The sequence below is a fragment of the Eptatretus burgeri genome, chromosome 2, assembly GCF_056783735.1.
Source record: "Eptatretus burgeri isolate ZD-2024b chromosome 2, Ebu_testis_v1, whole genome shotgun sequence".
NCBI lineage: Eukaryota > Metazoa > Chordata > Myxini > Myxiniformes > Myxinidae > Eptatretus > Eptatretus burgeri.
In genome coordinates, this window is record NC_140962.1 from 41,942,047 (window position 1) to 41,964,473 (window position 22,427).

The 22,427-nt window shown below is 47.2% G+C and overlaps 1 protein-coding gene and 1 long non-coding RNA gene across 6 annotated transcripts in view; one reads left to right on the forward strand and one right to left on the reverse strand.

Moving 5' to 3' along the window:
• Positions 1-22,427, forward strand: part of LOC147031895 (mitochondrial fission factor-like) — a 138,946-nt gene that overhangs the window by 78,388 nt on the left and 38,131 nt on the right. The window lies entirely within an intron of this gene.
• Positions 3,823-11,501, reverse strand: LOC147031897 (uncharacterized). Its single transcript, XR_015054861.1, has 3 exons — positions 11,389-11,501; positions 4,810-4,880; positions 3,823-3,944 (listed from the first exon to the last, which is right to left on the reverse strand). It is a non-coding gene; the product is annotated as an uncharacterized LOC147031897 (long non-coding RNA).

Here is a 22,427-nt window from a genome sequence, read left to right on the forward strand (position 1 = left end):
TTTTTTTACCTGATACCGATTTTGGCTCCTGGACAAAAAAAAAAAAAGAAACGTTGAAGACACAAGATGAAATCAAGTCTATGGCAATACAGCATAATTATGTAAATCATTGAAACATGACAACATTCACAATTCCACTCGGGGCAATCACTTCTGCCTGACGAAGGTTTCGAAATGAAAATGAAAATTCGCATTAAACTCAGAAACCACATCCATTATAAACTTACGACACATGTTGAGAAAAATCAAGCGTATTAAAGTTAGAACTCGACAATGTCGTCATCATTGTCACATGGAGTGTTTGTGCAGCCAGAGCCCCTGCAGTTTCCACAAGCTGGAGTGCACTCAATGTTGTGCTTCTTGCATGTGCATCTCATGGTGCTTCATTCAGCCTGGCAGTTGCACCTCATGACACGTAACGTCTTTTCAGGAGCTGGAGCTATTGATGTCTGAAGTGGCACAAAACTCTCGTCACAATTCTGCCAACCCCAGTCTGTGGAAGAAGTATGCAAGTCTGACGTCTTGAAACGCATCAAAGACCACCTTCAGAAGCATGCCGTCCGCAAAGATATCTTTGAGAACTTCAGCGCTCTGGGTTCAGTATATGGACATACTAGACATTCTACGCAAATACATCTGGGCAGAGCGCACTGGGAACTGGGCACGACATCTACAGGCCATCCAGGAAATGCTGCCTCACCTGGCAGCCTCGGGCCACAACCTGTATGCCAAATCTGCGAGGGTGTATCTGCAGCAGATGTCCAACCTCAAAACTCAACATCCCAATGTCCAACAACGTTTTGATGAGGGGTTCCATGTGGTTCGACGAAGTGATCGCCTGTGGGCAGGTCTTTCATCTGACCTGATCAGTCTTTCATCTGACCGTCTTCGGTCATGGCGTCTGAGCAGTGGCCAGCGTGGTTCAGATTGACTGTTGTTACTGGGGCGAAAGTGATTGTTTGTTGTTTTTTTTTTTTTTTAAACCTTGTCGAGGCTCGTGTGAGAGCAAACACACAACGCACATCATGGGGGGGGGGGCATGAGACAAGAGAGGAGGGAGTGGGAAGGACAAAACAGTGGGGAACAGAGACATGAGGAGATCTGTGGAAGGGAGAGGGATGGGATGGGGAACATGGGGAATATAAGATGGACATTACAGGGACTTTCAGGAAGGAAAGCAGGGAATTTGAAGGAGGTGGGCTTGGGTGGATTATCGGGGGTAGAAAAGATCGAGGATTTGGATGGGGGATGATAAGAGATGGTGGTGAACAGCTGTTTTGAAGGCCTGGAGGGAAGAATGGGAATGAATAGAGTGAGGGAGTTTATTCCAAAGGCAGGAAAAAAGAGGAATGAAAGAGTGAAGGTGAGCAGTGATTTGTGATTTTGGTAGTTTTACCAGAAGGGGGTTGTTGGCGGACCTTGAGCGCCCTGTGGAAATGTGGTGGGGACAAATCGCAGAGAGAGCAGGGGGGGCGAGGTTGGAGAAGAGACAGTAGAAGACAGAAAGACCACCGACCAACCTGCGGTGAATGAGTGAGAGGCTCAAAGACTCGGCCTCATTGCGGGAGATGCCAATGATCCGAAATGCCTTGGTTTCTAGAGCGTGAAACCGAGAAAGGTGGGAGGCAGGAGCACCAGCCCAGAGTGGAGAGCAGTACTCCATCAGGCTCTGGACAAAAGCTTTGTTCGTGGTCAGGAGCTCAGGTGGGCCGAGGAAGGACTTTGCACGACGGAGGATTCCCAGTGGGCAACTGGCTTTGGAGGCGAGGTTTGAAATGTGGCTTTCCCAGGAAAGGTCATGGCAGATAGTGAGACCCAGAAGCTTGAAAGAAAGGACTTCTTCCAGTGGATTGTTGAGAAAGTGGATGGGGGGATTTTCTAGACGGTCCTTTCGAAGAGACATCGTGAGAGTGTAAGATTTGTCCGGATTGAAAGACATGTTGCACATGTTGAACCAGTTTGTGATTTTATCCAGATCTGCAGTGAGCAAAGAAGCTGCTGATTGCCGGTCTGAGGGATGACCGATGGTTCTGCAGAGGGTGGAGTCATCAGCAAACAGATATAGAGGATTTTCCAGAGAGTCGGAGAGATCATTGATGAAAACCAGAAAAAGAACAGGGCCTAGAACGCTCCCTTGAGGAACTCCAGCCTGGACAGGAAGAGGGAATGAAAGCTCCATGTAGGGCCACACGGTGACTGTGACAGGAGAGGAAGTCTGCGAGCCATGAGTTGTTAAGAAGTATGTCGGCGGTATCAATTTGAGTGACTGTATTGGTGATTTAATCACGCCACATCTTGACGACGAATATTCTGGCCGAACTATTGCATCAATTCAGTGCATCAGCAGGGATAATTTGCAAGCGACTCTCGATCGTGCTGATTTTGTTTCCATCGAAAGTTGTACACCGCTGTTCACATTGAAAGATTTCGGTGCCAAGTACGTCAAAGTTTCCCTGCGAGATGCTGATATTCAGCCTTCAACGGACCAGAAATCAGCCTTTGATGTGCTCATGGGGATGGGGAGACGGTACGATCAGATGCCCACTGAAAATTAAGATGGTTCTGGCTCTGATTGACCGTTTTGAGCGTGTTGACTCCGAGTAGACACCTTTTTTTCAATCATATCCAGCACTCTGCACTGGTGTTCACGCACACATCTACGACTTGGACAGTAATTTTCTCAGCATTGTTTCCATTTGTTTGATGATCCAACAGAGGTTCCTCTAAGAAAAACATGCCAGACTATATTGTCAAAACAAGTTTTAATCCTTCTTTATTGTTTTTCACATCAGATGATACAGTGAACAATGGCATCCTGCATTTGAATGGTTTTCCATCTTCAATGTTTTCTTAGATCCTCCTGGTCCGGGATTTATATTTCTCCCCCGCCCCCAACCTACCCTCGTCTTTTCCATGGAACATCCGACAAAAAATCATAAAAATATATGATTTCTAAAAATTGAAATTATATTTATATTTCGACGTACCGACCCTACATTTCAGCTGAAGAACTGCGTAAACCGAGTTATAATACAACTAAGGCCGTAGTGGAGAGGAAAGCAGACGTCTACGCATGCTTTTTATCGACAAATATCAAAATACATTCAAAGAATTGGTGTATTTTCATGTGAAATATGATCATTTTCACTTTCAAATAGCATTACTCCAGGAAGTTTCATTCCTGATCCCCTGAATACTTCAAGTCATAAAATCCATCGAATGAAAACTCAAATTTTGAAATGATCGATCAACATGTGATGAACACTCAGAATTGGTCAGACTTGCAGAAGTGGATCTGGGTGGATGAACAATGCACCATAATCCTCAAGTAATCACCCACTCTCCCTGAAGGACATCATAGGATCTTCAACGTCCACCAACTAATGGCAGCAGACGGGACCCCCAGTTTAACGTGCATCTGAGGGATGGCCTGTACATTGATGAATCACCATGCTTGTGAAACACCACGATGAGAGTTTATACCTGGGTCAGAATTCAAACCCAGGCGAGATGACTCAGAGGCTAAGCGTCGGTATCTCGAGGGCACCCTTCCAGCCCCAAAGAATATTGGAGTTTATTTAATGAATTCCTGTTGAAACGCAGCACCAGGAAATACAAGATTTATATTAAGAGTGAAAATGTTCCACTCAATCAGCAAAGATTAATGCAAATAAAATTTCAATGTTCAGGTGATATTGATGAATGGTGAACTTCCAGACGTTCCAGTTGTTAAAAGTAACGTCTGTATGTTCAACATATGAACAAAAGTTTTGTGAATTTCTGTGTGTGGAGGAATAAGAGATTTGACAAAAAAATCTGCGAATTATGTGATGAAAATACAATCATGAAATGAACCGGGAAAAACATCTCGGTGTCTGGATTCATACCTTTATGTCAGAATGAACAATGTTCTTATCATGTATGTGTGCAAGTGCAGAAACAGTCTGGAAAAGATCAAAAGCACATGATGAGATTCCTTTTGAAATTAAAGATCAAACTCATGACATAATGTCATGACCCCCCCCACCCCGACTTTCGGGGGCTACGTACTAAACAACAATCAACTCATGTCGTTTTGGTGAGTCTTCACTCGCAAGCTCGGTGAATACAACGTTTCAACAAGAGATGGTAATCTCGTTTGATGCTGGTTTCATGCAAATCAAATAAGAATTGACCGAGTTATGCCGAAAACCGCATATTTTTCAAGGGCGTGACCCCCCCCCGACATTTTACCCCAACCGGTAACATGTGTTGTGACGTCATTGTGTCACAAGATTGGGCATTAAATTCTGAACATTTTGGTGCTGGGTTCATGTAAAGCGGACAAGAATTGACTGCGTTATGACAAAAACCGCATATTTTTCAAGGTCGTGACCCCCCTGACCTTTGACACCTAACCGGTAACAAGAGTATGGGCGTCATTGTGTCATATTGCATATCACAAGATGAGGCGTTGAATTCTGAACATTTTGGCGTTAGTTGCATGCAAATTGAATAAAAATTGACCGTGTTATCGTAAAAAGACGATTTTGACCTTTTCGTGACCTTGACCTTGACCTTTGACCCGAACGATCCCAAAATCTAATCGAATGCTTCCTGGCTAATAACCAATCATCCCACCAAATTTCATGCAATTCGGTTTAATACTTTTTGAGTCATACGAATCACAAGATTACAAATAAATAAATAAATACACGCCGACCAAAACATAACCTTTCGCAGAATGCGAAGGTAATTATCTTGTTTCCTGTTCAATACAACATTTCAAATCGGACTTGTGCATCACACTTGTGAACACGATTCACTCACCTGGTACATGATCGGCCAAGCTAATTGTTGAGATTGAGGGTAATTTCGAGAGATGAAATCATGGAGCGTTTCTGCACACAAAACTCATCATGAGACTCTTCACAGAAACAAATAAATACAAACATGTACAAGTGAATTGAGAATATATTAAGTGATTCTTCACCATTGAATGATATGATAAGAAGAGAAATAACATATACAGAGAACGATATCTCATCAAGTTACGGATGAATTCGGACAAGACTTCGTGGATGAATTGGGGAGGTGACAAGAACAAGCCGATTCAATTTTTGTTTAGTTCCAGATGAAGATCCGACCGATCATTGGGATAGAAATTGTAAACGGTTCAGCCTGGCGTCGGCATGTCCTCCACAGTGTGCCGTTTTAGTTTCTTTGTGTCATCCAAAAACTTCTATCGTGAACTTCAGACACAATTGTTCAGAAATAACTCACTAAAACGAGTGAGTTCACAGAACACGATATCCCATGAAGTGTTCAAGTCTTTTCTTCAATTTTAACAAAATAATGATTTGAAAGATCGTTTAAAAATCCGCAAGTTTATCACTCCGAAAGCAGTCTTACACATCACTCTTAAACACTGAAATAAGACGACATTGAGTCAGTTTAGAAGATGGAGGCTTCATTGATCACCATAGATTGGAGCATAAATCGGCTTCGGACACAGCCATGTGACGGCCTCATCTTCATCCCGATACAGCAACTCTCACATGCCGTGCCCTCATGCTGTGTATCATGTTTATAGAGCACGTTTCTTGGAAGTATTATGAAGACAATTTGCATTCTACGGCGTTCAAATATATAATTAAAATTAAATAATCCTTGTGTGGGCGGGGTACACGGGCGGGGTGAGGGGGTGGGGTGCGGGGCGGGGCGGGGTGCAGGGGCGAATGGAGGATTTTTTGAATTGGAAGTCCAGAAATGAAGGGACGGAAGAATCCTTCATTCTGTGGGAGCGAAAGGGAAAGCCCCCTTCATGACACGTCTTGGAATTACGTCATTATTTATTTATTTTTGGAATTCGCCCCAAACAGGACAAAACGACTCTCCCTGGGTGTTGAGGGAAGGTTCCAGAAAGAGAAGGATAAAACAAAACAAAACGAAACAGAGAAAAATAACAAGAAAACATCCAAGATACAAGAAGGAGCAGAAGTCAGGTGAAATAAGACGTCTGCTCAAAGATACAGGAAGAAGGAATTGACATTCCTCTTGAAGCTGTGTGGATGGAAGGATAACGGGAAGCAGGTTCCAGGTCGTGAATTACAAAGAGAGACAGCACGAGGGATAAAACTACCTGTAAAGTCTTTCGTTCTGAAATTTGTATCAAATCGAGTGTATGGGTGGGTAGAGATGGTAAACAGAGTGTTTGGGTGGGTAGAGATGGTAAACAAAGTGGATGGGTGGGTAGAGATGGTAAACAAAGTGGATGGGTGGGTAGAGATGGTAAACAAAGTGTATGGGTGGGTAGAGATGGTAAACAGAGTGTATGGGTGGGTAGATATGGTAAACAGAGTGTATGGGTGGGTAGAGATGGTAAACAGAGTGTATGGGTGGGTAGAGATGGTAAACAGAGTGTATGGGTGGGTAGAGATGGTAAACAGAGTGGATGGGTGGGTAGAGATGGTAAACAGAGTGTATGGGTGGGTAGAGATGGTAAACAGAGTGTATGGGTGGGTAGAGATGGTAAACAGAGTGTATGGGTGGGTAGAGATGGTAAACAAAGTGTATGGGTAGGTAGAGATGGTAAACAGAGTGTATGGGTGGGTAGAGATGGTAAACAAAGTGTATGGGTGGGTAGAGATGGTAAACAGAGTGTATGGGTGGGTAGATATGGTAAACAAAGTGTATGCGTGGCTAGAGATGGTAAACAGAGTGTATGGGTGGGTAGAGATGGTAAACAGAGTGTATGGGTGGGTAGAGATGGTAAACAAAGTGTATGGGTGGGTAGAGATGGTAAACAGAGTGTATGGGTGGGTAGAGATGGTAAACAGAGTGGATGGGTGGGTAGAGATGGTAAACAGAGTGTATGGGTGGGTAGAGATGGTAAACAGAGTGTATGGGTGGGTAGAGATGGTAAACAGAGTGTATGGGTGGGTAGAGATGGTAAACAAAGTGTATGGGTAGGTAGAGATGGTAAACAGAGTGTATGGGTGGGTAGAGATGGTAAACAAAGTGTATGGGTGGGTAGAGATGGTAAACAGAGTGTATGGGTGGGTAGATATGGTAAACAAAGTGTATGGGTGGGTAGAGATGGTAAACAAAGTGTATGGGTGGGTAGAGATGGTAAACAAAGTGTATGGGTGGGTAGAGATGGTAAACAAAGTGTATGGGTGGGTAGAGATGGTAAACAGAGTGTATGGGTGGGTAGAGATGGTAAACAGAGTGTATGGGTGGGTAGAGATGGTAAACAGAGTGGATGGGTGGGTAGAGATGGTAAACAGAGTGTATGGGTGGGTAGAGATGGTAAACAGAGTGGATGGGTGGGTAGAGATGGTAAACAGAGTGTATGGGTGGGTAGAGATGTTAAACAAAGTGTATGGGTGGGTAGAGATGGTAAACAGAGTGTATGGGTGGGTAGAGATGGTAAACAGAGTGTATGGGTGGGTAGATATGGTAAACAGAGTGTATGGGTGGGTAGAGATGGTAAACAAAGTGTATGGGTGGGTAGAGATGGTAAACAGAGTGTATGGGTGGGTAGATATGGTAAACAGAGTGTATGGGTGGGTAGAGATGGTAAACAAAGTGTATGGGTGGGTAGAGATGGTAAACAGAGTGTATGGGTGGGTAGAGATGGTAAACAGAGTGTATGGGTGGGTAGATATGGTAAACAGAGTGTATGGGTGGGTAGAGATGGTAAACAGAGTGTATGGGTGGGTAGATATGGTAAACAGAGTGTATGGGTGGGTAGAGATGGTAAACAGAGTGTATGGGTGGGTAGATATGGTAAACAAAGTGTATGGGTGGGTAGAGATGGTAAACAGAGTGTATGGGTGGGTAGAGATGGTAAACAGAGTGTATGGGTGGGTAGAGATGGTAAACAAAGTGTATGGGTGGGTAGAGATGGTAAACAGAGTGTATGGGTGGGTAGAGATGGTAAACAGAGTGTTTGGGTGGGTAGAGATGGTAAACAGAGTGTATGGGTGGGTAGAGATGGTAAACAGAGTGTATGGGTGGGTAGAGATGGTAAACAGAGTGTATGGGTGGGTAGAGATGGTAAACAGAGTGTATGGGTGGGTAGAGATGGTAAACAGAGTGTATGGGTGGGTAGATATGGTAAACAAAGTGTATGGGTGGGTAGAGATGGTAAACAGAGTGTATGGGTGGGTAGATATGGTAAACAGAGTGTATGGGCGGGTAGAGATGGTAAACAGAGTGTATGGGTGGGTAGAGATGGTAAACAGAGTGTATGGGTGGGTAGAGATGGTACACAGAGTGTATGGGTGGGTAGATATGGTAAACAGAGTGTATGGGTGGGTAGAGATGGTAAACAGAGTGTATGGGTGGGTAGATATGGTAAACAGAGTGTATGGGTGGGTAGAGATGGTAAACAGAGTGTATGGGTGGGTAGATATGGTAAACAAAGTGTATGGGTGGGTAGAGATGGTAAACAGAGTGTATGGGTGGGTAGAGATGGTAAACAGTGTATGGGTGGGTAGAGATGGTAAACAAAGTGTATGGGTGGGTAGAGATGGTAAACAGAGTGTATGGGTGGGTAGAGATGGTAAACAGAGTGTATGGGTGGGTAGAGATGGTAAACAGAGTGTATGGGTGGGTAGAGATGGTAAACAGAGTGTATCGGTGGCAAGAGATGGTAAACAGAGAGTATGGGTGGGTAGAGATGGTAAACAGAGTATATCGGTGGGTAGAGATGGTAAACAGAGTGTATGGGTGGGTAGATATGGTAAACAGAGTGTATGGGTGGGTAGAGATGGTAAACAGAGTGTATGGGTGGGTAGAGATGGTAAACAAAGTGTATGGGTGGGTCGAGATGGTAAACAGAGTGTATGGGTGGGCAGAGATGGTAAACAGAGTGTATGGGTGGGTAGATATGGTAAACAAAGTGTATGGGTGGGTAGAGATGGTAAACAGAGTGTATGGGTGGGTAGAGATGGTAAACAAAGTGTATGGGTGGGTAGAGATGGTAAACAAAGTGTATGGGTGGGTAGAGATGGTAAACAAAGTGTATGGGTGGGTAGATATGGTAAACAGAGTGTATGGGTGGGTAGAGATGGTAAACAGAGTGTATGGGTGGGTAGAGATGGTAAACAGAGTGTATGGGTGGGTAGAGATGGTAAACAAAGTGTATGGGTGGGTAGATATGGTAAACAGAGTGTATGGGTGGGTAGATATGGTAAACAGAGTGTATGGGTGGGTAGATATGGTAAACAGAGTGTATGGGTGGGTAGAGATGGTAAACAGAGTGTATGGGTGGGTCGAGATGGTAAACAGATTGTTTCTCCAAACACTCGGACAGGAGGAACCAAGTCAGAAAGTCCAGAAGAACATTTTCCATGAGAACAAGAAGGTTCACTTGGCTCATCCTGGATGTGTTTGAGGGTCGAGGAGGATCAGCTGAAATGTGAATCCCATCCAGGTTCCTCCCGATCACTTCATCTTGGATTTGTTCTTGTTTTGGTTCCTTCTGATTCCTCCAATGGAACGATGAACCGATTTGATCTTACACTTGATTTGATTTTAATTCATTTCAATCCCATTCTCAATTAAATTGAATTATGAATAATAATAATTAATAAACGTCATGGGACAGGGTCACGTGTCCCATCAAAGCGGACGTCTTTGTTCCCATTAATCACTGCCAGCAGTGACAAAGTAACAGTTCTAATTACGTCACCAATTAATGACGTAACACACCAGAACACAAACACCACACAAAACACGTTGTGACGAGGGTGTGCAATCTGATTGCTCTTTGTGGTTTTATTTGTGTTGAACATTACCAGGCAGTCATGTCTCCACTTGAACACATTCTCTCAATCATTGTCCAGTGAATCTCTCCCTCATCACCAGGATGTTGGGTGAATCAGCAGATGTACAGTAAAGTGAGGAGTGGTGAACAGACATGGCGAGCTGGCTGAGAGAGAACATTATCAGGAAGATCATTGATCCAAACAAGGAACAGAGTGGGACCAAGGACAGAGCGTTGTGGAACATCACCACAGTTGATGGAACAAGTCACCGAACATCGACCCTCAAATTCCACCTTTGTCTTGTGATTTCTAAGGAAAGACGAAATGATTGAATACATCACTCCAGATAGAGCACACGACTGAACCTTGTACAGCACACCCTTGTTCCACACTTTATCAAAGGATTTTATCCAAAGGAATTGATCGACCTTCACCCTTGTAGAATGGCCTGTTGAAAGATGGAGGGGAGCGGTTGCAGTGACAGATCCAAGATTGTTTGAAATGGACGTTCAGATATCAAGTGAATGGGAAATGTACGTTTAGTGTATTGGGGTGTTGTTATCTTTGTCAGTGGTCTTGGGGGTGGGGAGGTTGGAGTGGAGTGGGGAGGGGGAGGGAGTGGAGTGGGTGTAGGGGGGGTGAGGAGGGGAGGTGAGAGAGTGGAGAGGGTGTGTGGGGGTGAGGAGGGGAGTGGAGTGGGTGTGGGGGGTGAGGAGAGGAGGTGAGGGAGTGGAGGGGTGAGGAGGGGAGGTGAGGGAGTGGAGTGGGTGTGGGGGGGGGTGAGGGAGTGGAGAGGGTGTGTGGAGGGGTGCTCTGAGGCGTTTTGAATTTTCAGCCCCAGGTGTGTTTTTACTTCGTTCACGTAACCCGTTATTTTATTGTCTTCGGGAGCGATTGAAGCAACTGTTCGCTTCCTATACACCACCCAAATAAAAGTACGTGTCAGAAGAACATGTTGCTTGCTCGGAACAAGATTGTCCGTTTGTCGGGTACACTGCTAGTTATTTATAATGTACATCTTGTATATTAAAATATTGTACCGTTCCTGGTTACCATGGAAACAAAAGGCCTCACATGAACACACCGCTGCCCCAGTGATCACAACCCAGGGTCGCTGAGTGTTTAATAAGTATTTTTACTTTTTAAAAATAATGGACCAATTCACAACGCACCTGGAAGGGAAGTTCTGCCCGTTTTTACCTCAGCGTCGAACCATCAATTCACTCGGTTCACTTTTACCTCATTATTTATATTTCAACAAACGTGGTGTGACACTTTCAATGGACTGGTCTGTGTGTTCAGACATTGATTGATCTGGTCACTGCGACCACACGATTGTCCACACACACACACACGTGCAGGGGCGACAAGGGAGGGGGGGGGGAGGAGAGTTCCCACCCTCGGGCCCGGAACCTGGAATTTTTTCCTCAATTTTTTGTTTCATTCTGAGAGTGGAGTTTGAAATGAACAGGAGAGAGAAAGGTCTTCGAGGAATTCGGCTTTAATTCACTTGATTGAAGCCATCTTATCTCCACAAACACAGCAAAAGGAGAACATGAGGAATCAATCACAGCGGGGTATAAAAACAATGAACCAGCAAACACACAGAACCGGGTACACTCCCAACTCTCACCGTTTGAGCCTCAGTGGACAACTCCAGTTAATGACAAGGCCCCAGGGACCGTCCTTCAGCAGAGCAGTTTTCAGCTTTTATTTTCCTCACGCGCGAGTCACACGTCACGTGGTGCGACTTCGTCTTCTTCTTCTTTAATTTCACCACAGAGTTATAAATAATTACATTACCATGGAGAGTATTATGTTATTTCCTCCCTCCATCATAAAATAAACTGCTGTGGGAACAATTTACATAATGTTAATCGCGCTAATGACGTCATGACGTAAATCCAAACCCCATCCAAGTGAAATGAGTGAAGAAACGAATCCGCATATCGGAATAAGTGAATAACACCCTGATTTCTCAAGGTTTGTACTTTTGAGGAGGAAAATACGAAAACCTCCATATTTGTTGTTATTTAAAATAAAAAGGGTATTTCTGTGTTCATGTGGAAGAGTTTCACCCATGAGCAAAGATTTCTGGTGATCTGCAGACGACGGAACTGGCAATTTCCAACCAATGACAGTGAAATATCATGTGACGTCAGAAGAAATGAATCACCACTGTAAATACAGAACTTACTGTTATGACTCTCCACCCGGCCGAGTCAGATGACAGTCAGATGAGGAACGTGGCGCAACGGCCCTTCAGTCAGGTGCCTCCCGACGACATTGAGATTTTGCTTTAAAACCATCATATTGTTAGGGTTGTGGAAATTCACATTTTACCAGAAAGGGTCCTCAGGTGAGATATATCAGTAAGTTCATGTGTAGTTAGCCCAAACCCGTTGTGAAGAGGGAATATATGCGATCCATTCGGGCTGCGATTCTTCAGTGAGTCGTTTTTCTTTGGCTATTGTTAATTTGGTGCAAGAACAACAACGAACATCGCCACAACCAACACCTGAACGATCATGCCATTCACTACACGACGCCACCTTCCACAACTACGCCACCACATCTTCGCCACTCGCCTTTCAACGAGCACCGTGCGGTCACGATGACCGCGGGAGGAAGAAAACCAACAACGCCTGTTGGGTTTTCCCGCCTAATTTCCCCGCCTGATGCTTCCGCCTGAATCCCCCGCACCTCGCTGGGTGTGAAGGGGAGGGGTGGCGCAGCTCGCTCCCGATTGGTGGATGCACGGCGTGAGGCGGTCGGAGTGGGGGTATTCCCCCCTTCGAGAGCTTTCTGGAAACACCTCGAAGAAAGATGGAGCCGAGAAACGGGGCGAAGCAAAGGGCGGGGCCCCGCACTACAAAAGGAACGGACGAGGAGGGTTCGGGGGGGGGCTTCTTGTCGGGTTCTTGTTCCTATGGGTTTGTCTTGTCGTTTGGCCTTGCTTCGTTGATCCTCACGCGAGCCCTGGGACCCCGTGAGCGAGCGCGGAAAAATAGCGCCGAACAAACCCCTTCCGTTTCCCCAAAACCCCGTCCGTACTGTCGAGCGGACCACACGAGCGACGCACGGCACGGGCTCGGGGGCCACGCCGGAGGGCTCGGAGTTGCAGTCGCAAAGGAAGGACTCGACACGCTCAGGGAAGTCGCGACTTCCATTTTCTTTCGGGTTCTGTGTAAACGTGTGTGTGTGGCGCCAGTCTGGTGAAGTAAAATTGTATCGGTGTTCTGTGGAGTAAATCGTATTCGGTTGTAGCTCTGCATTGTGTCTTTGCTTTTATTGTATCCCTGTTATATGTGCATTTTTCTTTTACTGTAATATAAGTGCCTTCCGTGCTTCCGTGAATAAATGTGCTTGTCCGATTGTTCCCCGTTTTGCTTCGTCTTTTCCTTTCATTGAATCTCCATCTTGCATCACGTAAGGGGTTAATAGTGAGTTTAAAATGCCCAGTAACTAATCTGAACCGTCAAGGTCGACGATAACTCCGCTCGGTTATCCCTGCAGTACGAAACGAGCCGCTTAAGTGGTTTGTGTCCGGAGTCGACCTGTGGCGTGGTACAACTCCTCGGTACGCTTCTCACGCGAGTCCTTAGGTAAATCGACCATTCGGCGATCGGACCCTATTTCGCACGTGTAGAATGCGGACTGAGTTGTGGTGAGGTTAAACCCCCACCCGTGACTGGCTCCTGGCGGTAGTTCCCGGAGGGTCACGACTGAATTGTCCGTTCCGGTGGGCGAGGCGGCCGTCATTGGCTACACGCGGTGGCTCGCACGCCGGATGAGCCAGAATTCGCAACATTGGCGTCAGGTCGTGGGATACGAACTCATCCCCCTCCTCGCAACATTGGTGTGCAGGAGTGAGATTCGAATCCACCCAGCCTCCAAGCAAAATTCACGGGAATCGGTTTCGGGGTGAGTGGAGCGACCCCCGATTCCCTCCAAATTACGAGCGAGCCAAATTAATCTCTTACGAGAAATAAGATGGAGTTTCAAGGCGAGCGGCTGTCGAGGGTAGAAATGTATATGTGTAGTAATGTAGAATCCATGGCCCGGGATGGTACCTCTTGTAATTTGAATCCGTGGGGGAGCTCACCCTATTCTGAGCACGAACTTTGCCGGCAAACTGAGTCGCATAATGGCGGCACGATCGCACCTCAGTGCAGCACGGAGCGAGCGGTTATTTATGGCGCGGCGAATGGCGCGACACGAGGCGAGCGCTCCCAACAGCCGTTTCAAGCCACGTGGGCATGGCAGGCATGGCAGGAGGCCGGCGCATGCATTGGCATGCTTGAGACACAAGTGTGGAAGGCCGAGGAGCGGTGGAGGAATGGTGATGACTGTATGGCGCAATTGCATTTGTTTGCCTTTAAGTTGGACGAGGCACGGCGGCGCATACACAGGGTTCATGAGGATTACGTGCGTACGGAGTCACAACAAATGGCCGATGTGCAGGAACGAGCAGAGAGCGAACTGAAGAAAAGAAAGGAGGAGCAGATTGGTAACTCCCAGGATAGGAAACAATTGGAGGAAGAATGGAAAACCAAGCTCGAAAAGAAACAAAAGGAGTACGATTTGGAAGTAAAACAACTAATGGAAAAAATGTTGGATGGGGCAAAGCGGTTCAAAGAACTAGAGGGGAGAGTGAGGGAAATATAGTTGGAAGAGAAAAAATGTGAACACGATTTGAAAATAAAGCAACGAGAGCGAGAGGGAGAAGAAAGCATTCGTAAAAGGAAAAGCTTGGAGGAGAAGCTAAAAAGAGAACAGGATGATAGGGAACAATTGGATGAAAAGCAAGCTTGGATTATGATGAGATGAGGGGGAAAAGGGATGAAGAGAGGAAGGAAAAATGGAAAAAAATTTCTGAGTTACGGGAACACCAAGACAAAGGGAGGGGATTACAAAACGAGCTGAGGATGTTAAGAGAGAAAAGAAAGAGAACGGAGAATGAAATGTTGAGGAAACACATTGAGCAAATCAAACAGTTAGAAGCCAAAGCTTCTAGTGCGGAGAAGAGAAAATAATAATAAGAAGACAAAGCTTCTGAGTTACAGAAACACCAAAAACAAAGAGACGGAATTACAAAACGAGTTGAGGATGGTGAAAGAAGAAAGGACGACAGCAAAAAATGAAACGTTAAGGAACCACACTGTACAGATCAATCAGTTGAACGAAATGACGAGATTGCAGAATGAGATGCAAGAAAGAGTAATGAAGGAAGAACGAATGAAGCAGGAAGGAGAAATCAGGAGATTGAAGGACACAACGAGATTGGAGAGGGAAGAACGAGAGTAACAATGGGATAGAAAACAAAAGGAACATGAAGCCGAGGTTGACCAATTGAAAGAAAAGGCGAGGCTGGAGTGTGAGGAGATAGACAAAGTACAGCAAATGAAACACGAGAAGGAGATTAACCAAATGAAGAAAACCATGAAATTGGAGAAGGAAGGACAGGAGAGGAAACAAGGAAGAGTAATGAGAGAGCAGCAAATGAAACACAAAAAGGAGATTAACCAAATGAAGCAAACCATGAAACTGGAGAAGGAAGGACAGGAGAGGAAACAAGGAAGAGTTGTGAGAGAACAGCGAATGAAACGCAGGAAGGAAATGAGCCAATTGGAAAATTAAGGGTAGGAGAGACAGTGGAATAGAAAACAAAAAGAGTATGAATTTGAAACTGAACAACAAAAGGAAAAAAATAGGTTGGAGTACGAGGAGAAAGTGAAGGAGCAAGGAATGAAGCAGGAAGGAGAAAGGAGACAACGAGATTGGAGAAGGAAGAACGAGAGGAACAATGGGATAAAAAACAAAAAGAACATGAATTTGAGGTTAACCAACTGAAGAAAACTATGAGATTGGAGAATGAGGGACAGGGAGTGAAAGAAATTACAAAAGAAAGAGAAGAACAATTAAAAAACAAAGCAAGGTTGAGGTACGCAGAGATAATGAAAGAGCAACGAACGAAATAGGAAAAAGAAATCAACCAATTGAAGGAAACTATGAGGTTGGAGAATGAGGGACAGGGGGTGAAAGATATTAAAAAAGAAAGACAAGAACAATTGAAAAAAAAGCAAGTTTGAAGTACGCATAAATAATGAAAGAACAACGAACGAAGCAGGAAAAAGAACTAAGTCAAGTAAAAGAAATGATGAGATTGGAGGCTGAAAAGCATGAGGAACAGTGGGAGAGAAAACAAAAACTATACGAGTTTGAAATTAATCAGCTCGAGGGGAGAGCAAGATTGGAGTCCACGGAGATTGAAAAACTCCAGAGGGAGAACGAAGAACTCAGGAAGTTCCGAGAGGAGGAACGACTGAGAAGGAGCCAGGAAGTAGAACAACGCAATAAGGTGGGATGTGTGACAGCACCACAAGGAGCAATGTCGGTGGGACAGAACAGGACACCACTCGTCGGATGAAGGAAGAGTGAGGACCTACCCTAATAAAGGAGACACAAACAAGAATGGAAAAGAGGGAAGCAACAGAGACAAAGAAGGAAGTAGAAGTATTGCCAGAGACACGGGAGATAGACCGAGTCGAGAATGAATTAAATAAAACGAAGGAGGAAACAGAGACTAAGAACCAGGAAGAAACAGAAATAAGGACAATATAAATAAAATGTAGAGACGTGGGAAATAGAAAAAAATAGAGAAGAGACTGCACGATAAGGATGGGTTGGGGACGAGCACACACACATTGAGGTGGTGGAGGACCCTGAGGGGGAGCTCGCAGAATGTTTGATGACCCGGTGCAAGCAGCTGGATAGCCTCCTTCGGGAACGGAGGGAGACGCTATTCTCCCTTGAAGCGAGTCATGACCAGGTGGGTTCGGTCATGTCGAGCGAGTACGAGGGGGCGAGTGCTGTGTACAGGTGCACGTGCAGCTTGGGGGGTATAGAGGCCCCGGGAACCCTTGTGGGGACACGAATCCCCAGTGTGGTTGTGCAAGTGTGTGTGTTTGCGAGTGTGCCGGGGTGCGTGCTACCCAGCACGCCGTGTGTAGCTGAGGCACCGCGTGTGAGTGTCACCGCGTGTGCGAGTGAGCGGCCGAGTGTGAGAGGGACAGCGTGTGTAAGGTCGCTGTGTGTAAGGGAGATGACGGTCGGCATGCGGGAGCACACAGCCGTGTCTCCCGGTGTGAATGTAATGGAATGGAGTGTGAGCGTCGTGACACGCAGGTGTGCGTGGGTCGAATGGAGACGACGACGGCGACAGAGGGACAAGAGCCGAGTAGCGGCTGTAGCTGTTTTGGGGACCGCGCCGGGTTTGCCCATCGGCGAGCGTGAGGTCCGTGCTGTGGTACGCACGAGGCCGCCACGTGCTCGCTTGCGGGAGTGAAACCCGGTCCGGAAACGCCAGCGGTGGATGTTGCCGATCCCGCGGACGGACAAAGGTTAGGCAGGATTCCGGATTTGGACCGGATGGGTTCTCCACGCGAGCGTGTGTTAAGCTCCAACGGGCAGAGCACACGTGTTCGCGTGGGGAACCCCTCGAAACACGAGTCTTGTTTTTTTAATGCGCAGAGTGGCGTCATGGCTGCGTGTCGGGTTAGAATCCGGCAGGAGGGGGTATCCCTGCTGGATGGTACCGTCCAAGAAGGGACGAGGTGTGCGAACAGCTGCATGACGTCACGGGCAAGGTGCAAGGTGCGCGAGCTGCGAGTTGCCGTGCTGGTGCTGGCAAAAAAAAAGCAGGCCTCGCTTCGGCTGAACAGGATTCCCTGGGCAAGGGGTGGAAGACCCCCTTGCCCGGGGCACAGGGGGACACGAGTTAGGGGGATGTGTTAGTGTTAGCTCGACCGGCTTCATGGGGCAGGGGTAAGTCCTCATGTTGCCCGTGGAATGGATTAGGTAGAGGGATTTAGTTCAGATTTAGGATGGGCAATGACTTTGAGGATTTGAGGACAGTGACAGACTGTGGATGTGTAGAGGGGAGGTAGCTTAGCTACGCAGGTTAAAAGGAATGTGCTATATTGTAAGGGACGACGTGGGAGCACGAGGAAGTTAGGGGATTTAGTGAGTAGGATGGAAGAGTTCAGCGATATGTGTGTTTAAAAGTTGTGAGGTGAGTTCATGATGAGTAAGTGAGGCCAGTGGGTCTGAGTGTGTGGAGCGAATGTGGAATGCATGGTGCGATGAGTGATTGGGGGGAGGAGTGACTCCCGCCCAAGGGACCCTGGGGTCAGTGTGGAGTGAGTTAGTTGGGATAATAAAATTGACAAAATGGAAGTCGTTTTGTTGTTGGTGGGGAAGTAGGCTCGAAACCCGTTTGGAGGGGTGCAGGAGCCCTGTTGACGGGCTGGGAGCATGGCTGCGAAAGGTGAGTATCGCTGAGTGGGTACCCCGGGCACTGGGCTGGTCGGCCGCAGTAGGCCAAGGGCCCATGGGGGGTCGGGATAGCGTAGTGGGTACGGGTGCGCCCGCATGATGCTGGGGCCCGGGGCGCCATTAGCCGCGTGGGCAGTGCATTAGGCACGGGCACCCAGGGAAGGGTAGCGGGGTGCCAGCCTGCCACGTGAGCGTTTCAGGGGAGTCGCCATGGAGGGCACTCCCCGGTGTTTAGGGAGCTGGTAGGCTCGGAGGCAGTGTAGCGCCCGGGGGTGCCATCGTTGGGGAATCGGCAGAGGGTAGTTCAGCCATGAAACCGTGCAAGGGCACGAGGGAAAATTCGAGGGCAAGGCCCGAAATTTGAGAGGACACCAACACAGGCGACGGGAATCTTGGTTGTTAGAACCGATAGGTTAAGCGAGAGGTGCTTGTTGAAAGCCCCGGGGTAGTTTAACAGTTAAATGGATAGGGTAGATAGGAAGCGTACCCCTCCGCACCATCCATCCCTTCGCTCTCGTTGTGGGCTGCTGGACCCACTCTGGGTAAGATCACTGAAGTCCGAGGAGGCCATCTTGAGGCTTGAGTTGGGCCTCGTCACAGGACGCTAGCTCTCCCTTATTTCCCTCCAGGAAGGGAACGTAGGGGTTAGGAGTAGGCTCGGATGAGATAGGTTACCCGAACAAGGACATAAAGGGGGTGAGGGGACGATTTATAGAGGGGAAGTGAAATTAAAAAAAGTTGGGGCGAAACTGGGTTTTGACAAATTAATGGAGTGGGTATAGACAGTGACAGACAAAGGTGATAGGTGGGAGGGAGACAGTAGGTCGGTCCGAGCCCACCTTCCGAGTGGCCAGCACCACCGCGCTCCCTCCACCAACCTCCACTGAAAGGCAGAGGCTGGCCAAACTCATCGGCCGGCTGTGTTACTTCAAGGCTTGTGCCGGCCACTTCATCGGCTGGCTGTTTGCTACAAGGCCTGTGCCGGCCGGATCGTCTGCTGGCTGTTTGCTACAAGGCCTGTGCCGGTCGGACCGTCTGCTGGCTGTGTTTACTTCAAGGCCTGTGCCGGCCACTTCATCGGCTGGCTGTTTGCTACAAGGCCTGTGCTAGCCGGATCGTCTGCAGCTGTTTTCTACAAGGCCTTGTTCAGCCGGCTTTGTTTACCTGTCCACTTTTGCCATGCCATGCCTGCTGCCCTCGTCATTTTGCCCCGTTCTGTCTTGCATTTCTCCACCCCCTGTCATTACCATGTGTACCAGGATCACCGCGCAAATTTGCAAGGACTGCCCTGTTGGCAGCAACAACACGGGCCTGTGGTGGCTGTCCGTGCACAGTGTTTGCGTTCATCCATCCATACATCTGTAGTGCTCATTGCGTGTGCCATTTGAGCTGGCACGGAGACTGCGTTGTGCAGCCCATGCACCGTTGTGTTCATTGCGTGTGCTACTTGAGCTGGCACGGAGACTGCGTTTGTGCAGCCCATGCACTGTTGTGGTTCACTGCGTTCATTTAAAAGGGGGAGGCCTTGGACTGCGTGTGAGCAGCCGGCCACGTTCCCTGTCACCTGCATTGCATGAGCCAGAGACTGCATACGAGTAGCCTGGCTCCCTGCTAACTGCTTTTCTCTTTGCAGAGTCCATTGATTCTGGGCCATGGTTTAGTGTAAAATTTGTAAGGTGAAGAAGTACTGTAAATATGAGTGCGCCCACGGCATGTTTATCTCGCGCCGGCAATTTTATTTAAGTCGTCTGAATGAGTGGGTTTGTTTAGTTAGTTACTCAGCCCACAGGCTATTTATTTTGGGGACACGAATACCATGAATGTCGCACTCAGGAATCCGAAGGTAAAACGTATTAGGGGAGAACTACACGTGAAGGTACGCGAGAATTTGACGACTCGGGACAAGTCTGTAAAAAGGGGAGGGGGTAGTGTTATGGTTGTGGAAATTCGCATTACACCATAAAGGGTCCTCAGGTGAGATATCTCGATTAGTACATGTGTAGTTAGCCCACACCCGCTGTTTAGAGGGACTATGTGTGATTCATCCGGGCTGCGACGCTTTGAGTTTTTGAGCCATTTTTCTTTCTCTATAGTTATTTTCGACCATTAAGCCACCAACGACGCAAACACCACCACCTTCGCCTCTACCTTCACAACTCCATCCCGCAAACATCGCTTCACCGCCATTCCCAAACGCCGCCCGCCGACCACCAAACCACCACAGAAAACCCCCCACCACCGTCGCCTATTTCCTTCTACAATTATCGACACACCACCAGTCAACATCAAACGTCGTGCTGTCCCGGAGCCGTTCGGCAGTCGTTGCCGAACGTGTCCAGCCGCGGGTCCGAATGCGAGAGGAATTCGGATCAGAAATGCTTCACACCCACTTCTCCTCCGTCCAATGGACGAGCGCGAGGCGGCTTGGCCCGCCTCCAGGCGCGTGTATGTGAATTCTGGTGATGCAAGTATTCGGATCAGGCGAGGTTCACGCCCCTTTTTGCCCGAGCAATGGCTGACCAGGGGGGCATATTGGGTTCTCCTGCCGGCTATAAAGACGCGAGCACAAGGCAGCTTGAAGAGTTGCGTGTTGGGTGTTGGGCTGGCTGGCCGAGTCCAAGTTGAGTGCGCGCGGTGGAGCTGCAGGCGGCTGGTCAGGACAAGGGAGCTCGGGTCCGAGTCAGGCGAGGATGGCGGTCGGCGACGAGGTTGCGATGTGGGGGATCGCTCGTCTCGTCGCGGGACCCAAGCCAGCCAGCCATTCCCCTCTCCCTGAGCATCAACGATTCCCCCCCCCCATCTGCGCTGAGATAGTGCAGGGGGGGGCATTCCTCCCCCACCCCAAACGTGGTGCCAACGAAACCACGGGCGTGGAGCACGCCCAGGAGGGCTCGCCGAGCACGCCAAGGGCACAGAGTCAGGGCGCAGTAGCGCGGACATTTGCGGCTTGCCCGCCATCGCGTCACAAGGACGCTGGTAAGACCTTCCCCGTCTCGTGGACCTGGCCGCTCCTCCAGGTTCCACGCACATTTGGTCTATGGGCCTGTCTGCCTCCTTGCCTGTGAGGGTGGCTTTCTTCCTTTGCTTTTTGCGCAAATGCTTGTAGTGGCGCCGTCTGTTAAGTAAAACTGTGTAAGTGTTGCCGTGTGTACGCGTCTAGTCGGCTTTAACTGTTTTTCTTACATTTGGTTTTTGTTCATTTTGTATGGCTGAATATACGTTGTTTGGCATCTTCTCCTCGGAGTTTGTCGAATCTGATAAGGGTTTCGGTATTTGGTTAGCACAATGACACCTGCATAGCCCCACGGAGCTCAATTTTTCATTTTCGTCCCAAGGTCAAGGTCACAATGTCACGAACTTAGAAAATTGCGATTTTGACATAAAAATCCATCTTCTCCGAGGGGGTTGTCGAATCTGGCAGGGGTTTCGGTATTTGGTTAGCCTAATGGCACCTGCATAACCCCACGGAACTCCATTTTTCATTTTAGTCCCAAGGTCAAGGTCACAAGGTCATGAACTTAGAAAATTTCGAATTTTGACATAAAAATCAGGCGACCGCCCAAACTTTGAGAGCTCGGATGACAATATTTTTTTATGCATAATCTCGAGGTCATTCCCCACCTCGAGTCTTGAAACCATTTTTCTCGATCTCAAACACCTTGCCCGTGGCGCCCCCTTCAAGTTTGTTTTTACGCTGATTTCATCAAAGTATGGATAATCCGAGGAGTGTGAAATGCCATATAGCCAATATGACGTTATATTGTTCCTGGAATGTTCCAGAGGAAGTTTTGCACCAAAGGTCATAATCCTTGACTTTTTACCTTAAAAGTTCACAAAGGTCAAATTTTCAAAGTTGTGGGAATCGAACCGGGTTTTCGACCTTCTTCGATGAACTAACTCCATTAAGCTATAGCACGTATCCTGTTTCCTTATTTTAATGTCCACAACATTGTTTTGGGACCTTTAAATGTTATGCAAAGGTCAAATTTTTAAAGTTGTTGAACGAAACCGGGTTTTCGACATTTTGCAGGTCATAACCTGTCACCTGTACCACATCATGTTGATCATTTTTATAACTTGGTCAAACATTGTCACATTGTCTCATCCTTGACTTCTGAAACAATCTACATCGTCAAATACCCCTCGTGAACCATCATCGTCTTCAGACTTGTGTATATGTATGTATATGTATATATATATATATATATATATATATATATATATGTATGTATATATGTGTATATACATACATATATATAGTATTTATATATATATATATATATATATACTGAACAAAAATATAAACGCACCAAGCGATTGTTACAATTTTACCTC